Here is a 7,500-nt window from a genome sequence, read left to right as displayed (position 1 = left end):
AAATGAAACTTGAGTTTAGTATTTTTCCTTCATTTTAGTTTTTTTTTAATAAAGAATGGTAATTCTAAGACTTGTTGATTATATTATTAATTAACTCATAATCATTAGATTAATTTGTGATTGGAGATAAAAATTTAATTCACCAAATAATTTCTTACTTAAATATAATCTTTCTTTTGCTTCGTTTTCAGCATGAACTAATAATTTTTTCCTTTACTTTTTTATTATATTTTCAGCTTTATTCGCAGGTAATGGACTTTTTTTTTAAACATATTTGAAGTTATATCTTTTGAAATAGATCTTTGAATAAAAAAAGGCAATTTTTTGCGATTGCTTTTCGTATCTTCAAAGTTTGCAATTTTTTTGTTTCATTGTTAACCTCTTTGCGGTAAAGAGCTTTGAAAAAATCTTTAAAAGTCATTTCTTGTTATGCGATATGTTTATAAATATATAAATTGATTTTGATAAAAAGGCAGCGTATAATTATTTTATTATTAGTATTTTAAGTATTATTTTAATATTACTATTTTAAACAAATTTGCTCCCAAATACACCTCTCACAAAAAATTGATTTCCTCCTAGATACATTTTTAGAAAACGGCTATAATTAAAGTAATCTTATAAAAAAAAAACCAAAACCTATTTAGACCGCGTTTCAAAAAATACTACATGTAAACAATTAGATAGGCAGTTTTTTAAACTACTTTGGATACCTATAATTGACCCTATATTCCGAATGGAATTGAGAAAACAAATCATCAGAGTTATATTTAACTTCACCTACCAATTTAAAAAACATAATATGCAACAGCAAAACAAAACTCTCACCAAACAATCACCGCACTCGAAGCCGGGTGTTTACGAGCTTAAATGCTCATGCGGAAGTATATATATTGATGAGACCAAAAATAAAATCATTTCAAGAAATCTGGAGCACCAAAGAGCCGGTTTTTTCAATACCTGATGATGCTGACCACAAAAGGTCAGCGAAATACTGTTAATATATTATCATATCATAATATATTTCAAAAGTAGTAACACGCTGCCTTTTTTAATAAAATCGTGTTATATATTTATAAACATATCGTAAAACAAAAACTGACGTTTAAAGATATATATATGTATATATATATATATATATATATATATATATATATATATATATATAAATATATATATATATATATATATACATGTATACATGTATATATATATATATATATATATATATATATATATATATATATATATATATATATATATATATATATATATATATATATATATATATTCTAATATGTTGCAAAAAGTTTTCAACAGAAATTCTAATAAGTATAAGGTTAGGGTAATACAATGTTTAAAACGTTTTTAAACGTTTTAAACATTATATAACCCTAACCCTCAAGCTTACTTTAATAGTGTTTATAGTGTTTCTGTTGAAGATATTGTGCAACTTGCTTGAAGGAGGAAAATGTTTATTTTTCATTTTTAAGATCATTGAGGACTGTGTTTGTAGAATATACTAAAATAATCAATATATTAGGCTCCAAGCCTAATATATTTTTTGTTTTAATAATTCTACAAACTTATTGAGTACTCTAAGTTGTAGTTTGCATAACATCACCATGGAAACTACCAATTTTAATTATTCCTTAAAAAATATCCCAATCCCAGGCAAAAAAAAGTTATACTATTACTTTAATTAAAAAAAATAAAACACTTTATTTAAAGAATCATTTGGAAAGCCCATTTTTTCTTAGAATCTAAAGCAAATAAAAATCCTATAAATAAAAACAAGCAAAAAGAAAATTTTGGATTTAAGACTAAAAATGTCTTATCATTTAATCCCAACTTAGAAAATTTCTGCAATTTGATATATGATCATTTGTGCGATTTCTCAAATTATTTGTTCTTTCAGTATATATTGATTGACCATTACCCGATAAACATTTTAAATAAAAATGATATTCTTGCTGTTACAAGTAACGTGACTTTTAATGTTCCAGATAGTACTTGCAGGTATAATAGGCAATTTTTGCAACGACAATCATTACATTTAAAAATTCCTATATTTTTATTAATAGGTGTTACGGTACTAAATTTGGCAGAAATAAGTTGTCTAGGTAAATATGATGGTTGCTTGTAAGCAACTACAGGATTAGCATTAAAAAAAATTTGTTGTACTTTTTCACTTAAGGATTGACTGAATAGTTTTAGTTAGTATAGACTGGCAGTTTATATTACCGTAAATAGTAGTGACTTAAGGAAAGATTTCTGAAGCTTTCTATTGTTGAGCTGGTCTTGCAGTTTTGCATTATGAAATGCTTTTTCCATAACATTGTACGGGTATTTGCATTCTCAGCCATAACTAAATCTGTTAAAAGCAGTTTTTCTGTGGTATAATTAGATGTAAGTACATTTATTCTTTTTGCAAGATTAAACGGAATATTATTTTTGGTGTGGTAAGGAATATGACTATTAAAATTTAAATAGTGATGATGGTTACTTTCTTTATAAGATGTACCCGATTTGATATATTTTTTATTTTGAAGAATAATAGAAATGTTTAAAAAATTAAATATATTATAGATATTTTCTTTTTCCATTAATTCAATGCCATAGTTGATTGTAAAGGTAATTAGAACTTGTTTAATTTAGCGAGTGACAATTTAAATTTCACTATATCTAGATGTTTAGGCCATATGTTAAAACCATTATCAATATATCTAAAGTAGAACTGTTTAATACTATAAAAAACAATAGTTTCTTTTAAAAATCCTATCGAAAGATATACTTAGTCTGGTGCAAAGTCTGTGCCCATGGTAGTGCCTGTAATTTTGTGAAATAATTGGTTATTAAAGGAAATTATTGTTTTTTAAAATAAAAGATGCTGATTCATTACTGGTAGTAATTTATTCAGGTATTAGGTTTTTATTTTTTTCAACCCAGAATTTTAATGCTTCTATCCAAGTTGGTGGGAAATCGTGGTATTAAGGTTGAAAATATCACACGTTATTATAAAACTATCTACTTCCACTTTTCTTGGAATTTTTGTTAAAAAATCCAAATCTTCTTTTATATAAGTTGTTTGTTTTTGTACAATTGGAGATAGAATTTAGTGCAGAAATTGGCTTAAGTGTGACGTAGGTAAGTCGCGATTCCTGCAATAATAGGTCGAATTTTTAGATCGTTTGGTGGTTGCATTTTAATAAATAGTGGATTAGATTCTTAGACTTTTTTGATTATTTCTTTACATTTAGAAATTTTGGGAATTACATAAAAATTGCTTGGTTTCCATTTAAACTTTTAATGTAGTCTATTTCGTTTTGTGTTAAGCATTTATGTTTATGAATCATTTTTAAAAGATTTTTAAAATAAGAGTTTGAATTTGTTTTTCATTGGTAATTGGCGAAAATTGATAATCTTGATTAACAAGTTTATTGCTGGTATATGTATAGTCCATCACATAAAAACTGCTACCTTTGTCTGCTTTTTTAATTACAATATCTTTCATTTCTTTCAGTACTTAAAGAGCTTTTCTTTTTCTTAGATGAAATATTATCAATTGTTAGATGATTAATGGGATCTACTTGTTCGATCTTCGAAATTATTTCATTGAGTTCTGGAAAAGATGTTTTAACATTATCATTAGATTTCTTTTAAAATACTAATATCATTATTTTTGCTTTCATAAAAGTCAAATTTTTTCATTAGGTTTTCTTCCTTAGCTTTTTGTTTTTCTAGAACTTAAAAGTGATAAAAATTTATTGTCGTATGAAAGTCATTTGCATAAACAACAGCATGATACTTTTATATACTGTTGTTGCTATCAGTTATTATTTTTTAATGTTTTTTAATACAATTCCTGTTTTAAAAAACATTAGAAAATAATATGTAAAAGCAACAACACCTTTACTGATCAATAATTATATTTTTGTGAAAAAACATATTTTTTTTTTTGCATAGTAGGACTTAAATTAGCACTGCTGATGAAACATTGAAAGGCCTCAAGTGCTAAATATACTTTGTTACAAATATATTTAGAATTTAAAACTTTTTTTGAAATTTTTGTTTTGCTTGACATACATTTTTCGTTTTATATATATATGTATATATATATATATATATATATATATATATATATATATATATATATATAAATATGTATACATACATATGTATATATATATATATATATATATATATATATATATATAAAATATATATAGAAACTATATATATATATATATAGAGATATATATATATATATACACACACATATATATATATATATATATATATATATATATATATATATATATATATATATATATATATATATATATATATATATATATATATAGAACTAAATATATATAACACTTTAATCAAACAACTAATCAACATTTTTTAAGTGGGTTCTCTAAATAAGCGCAGCTTTATTGCGTGGTATTTAATACAACATTATATTACAATTAACAAACATGTTATTTGTAAATGTAAAAAAATCATTTATGTAACGTTTTATACAGGATTGTGTGTAGGGTTCGGACTGTTGTATTTGTAGTTGTAAAAATCAAAAAGAATAACACAATACAATACTATACTATTGTATTTTAATACCAGAGATGCAGTTAAAACATTATTTACTGTTATTGCATTGGTGTGAATAAAAATAGTTACAATAACTTTTGTATTGTCTTTTTTCTAGCAATACATTGAAGTTTTAAAACTATTGTATTGTATTGCTGAGATGTACAGCAATTACAATAACTTTTGTATTGTGTTGCTGGAATGAAAAACAATTACAATAACTATTGTGGTGTATTATATTACTACTTCAAAGTTCAATAGCTACTGCATTTTAAAGTCTTTGCAATCTTTTGAATCCAAAGACTTTAAAGAACAATGGTTATGTTAAGTTTAAGCTGAGTTACTTTATGAATCAAACGCAAAAACTAAGTGGAAGAAATGGTAGTAATTAATTATAACTATCCCCAGCAGTAAAAGAAGTACAGGTCAGATCAAACTCAATTTTATAGACCTGAATAAAGTTTGCAACAAGGACATGTGATATTCAGTAAATAAAAAGATTTTATAACTAAATATTAGTTTTGCCCTATTTCAAGGTCACATATCTTGGAGACTGGACTGTTAAAACATTTCGTCTGGAATAGTGCAAATCCGCGAATCAGGTAGGGAGTGCGTATCTTATTGCAGATAGTTGTACAGTAGAAAGTTAAAACTCTGTACTTTTTTTTATTTAAACAGATTTTGGGCTCGTTTTGCCATAGAGAGTTTTAATAAAATTCTTTGTAATGTCAATAATAGCTATTTGGTGTCTTAGTCATTAATTTAGTCGCTAGAACACTTACGCGGATATGATTTAACCACAAATTCATCAAAATTGTGCTCCAGAGAGTAAGTTAAGCGGTATTGAAATCAAACTAGTATTATTATTACGAAATAATAAATACATAATAATCAACTGAAAACATGAATTGTACTATCCGTTTAAATCCTTACATCAAACATGCTTAATTAAAAAAGAAAAAATATATATATTTCGAAACCTCTTCAAAATATAAACATTGATAGTATAAAAATATTTTAATAACTGTTTGTTTTAATCTCAAATTTTACTCAGCCTGTACAGCCTTTTTAATTACCTTATTAGGTACAATAGAGTAAGTTTTAGGAATAATATTACGAAATAAACTCGTGACAATAAAAGAACATCTTTAGCTATCTAACAAAAATATATCTTTATGCCTTTATAAATAAATCTTTATGATTATAAATTAGGAAAAATGTTACTCATTAACATTAAAATTACAAAAATCATCAAAAAAGTATAACAACTACTTTAACTACTCAAAAAATAACAACTATCATTGTAGTTATAGTATAACAGAGTAAAAGAAAATTTATCATTTTTGTAAGGTAAGTTGTCATAAATATCTTGGCAACTTTTGGGTATAACACTTTTCAACTGTTGTATATGATTTTGAGATGGCATTTTTTCAGTGAAGAGTTGTGGTGGAATCACTGGTTAAACTCTTTTTGGTCTTTGTGGTAATTGTTTAAATTGTTCATCGAAACTTAGCTTGAAATCTATTGTACCATTGGGATTGTATTTTAGAGCTCTGATATCAATCACACATTTTGCTCCAGTCCCTCTTCCAGGACGGATTGTATCATAAATAAGGTAGCTTTTAATATTATAATCTTTATAAAATGTATGGTCTACCATTGCTACCTCATATGGAAATGGATTGCGTCTAGCTTCTTTGGTAACTAAAAAGTATTGACTGGGTAAAAATGTATCAAAGTGTTTTAAATTTCTTTCTATTACCGAATGAACTGAATCTACCACCATTTAAGTATGAACTTTTTCTAAAAACTTTTGTGTGATGACTACTTTTTTTTGCATTGCGAGTGCAGAAGTGCGTTTGAAACAATGGCATTTCTATTTGGTGATGTACATCCATCAGTCAAAATTATGACATCTTTTGGGGGTTTATCAATGATTTTATTTAAATAATCAACAAAAAATAAAGTGTAAGTTAATGCCTTTAAATCAGCTGATGTTTCATCAAACCAATAACACTTTACTTTATTAGTGCCAAGATTGTGTATCGTAAAATTATGAACCATCAGTTTTGTTTTAAAATACAATGCACTGGCAGTCAAGTATGGACATAATTTCACTGCTTGTAAATCAGCGGTGATAACGTAAATTGCTCCATTTTTTGAAGCTATTTTGTCTAAAGCTTTTTCCTTTTTAGCTAAATCTTTCCGTGATACATGTTGTCAATACTCTTGTTCTGTAATATTTCCTGTTTTATATGAACAATATAGATCGCGTGCATCTTTCTTTGGTTGAAACAAAACTATGTTTTCATTTTTCAAAACATCTTCAAATAGTTTTCTGGAAGCCACTTTCTGTCCATTTTTGTAGCATTTTTAACATAAATACGATAGAACTCACGTTAAGACTGTATTATGGGTTCTAGATATAATTTTTTACTTTCCTTTCTGCAGTAATGAGAAGGCAATTTAAGCATGGCTCTTAAAAATATTTGAACCAACTCTCTCAATGAATTGCAAGCAGGTGCAGTATTATTACGTTTTGTTGTTGTATCCCTATTAAGCTAGTACTTAACTGTCCATTCTTTAATACCCAATGTTCCTAAAAATATCTTTAAACATACTCTCATTTTGTTGTTATTTAATTTTAAATAATAGCCTTTTGTAATCCTTTGCCTTGTGTTAGTCCTTTTAGTAGTTTTTATTTAGTCGATTTTTTATCAACTGAAGTTAAAACAAAGATTTTCTTGGCTATCCGCTCATCTTCCACACTTTTTTAAAAATATTTATTCTTACACTTTCTGTAAACTTTTTGCCATTAATCACATTACTCTGTAAGCATTTGTTTGATTTACAAACATCTCCAAGTTTTCGCTCAGTTCTTACAGCGTCTTGTAAATATTTTTCCTC

At 25.9% G+C, this 7,500-nt stretch overlaps 1 protein-coding gene across 7 annotated transcripts in view; it reads right to left on the bottom strand.

Annotated features, from left to right (window-relative positions):
- Positions 1-7,500, bottom strand: part of LOC136082347 (uncharacterized) — a 448,050-nt gene that overhangs the window by 426,891 nt on the left and 13,659 nt on the right. The gene's annotated exons all lie outside the window — the stretch shown is intronic.

The sequence above is a fragment of the Hydra vulgaris genome, chromosome 07, assembly GCF_038396675.1.
Source record: "Hydra vulgaris chromosome 07, alternate assembly HydraT2T_AEP".
Taxonomy (NCBI): Eukaryota; Metazoa; Cnidaria; class Hydrozoa; order Anthoathecata; family Hydridae; genus Hydra; species Hydra vulgaris.
This window is presented reverse-complemented; position numbering and strand designations above follow the sequence as displayed.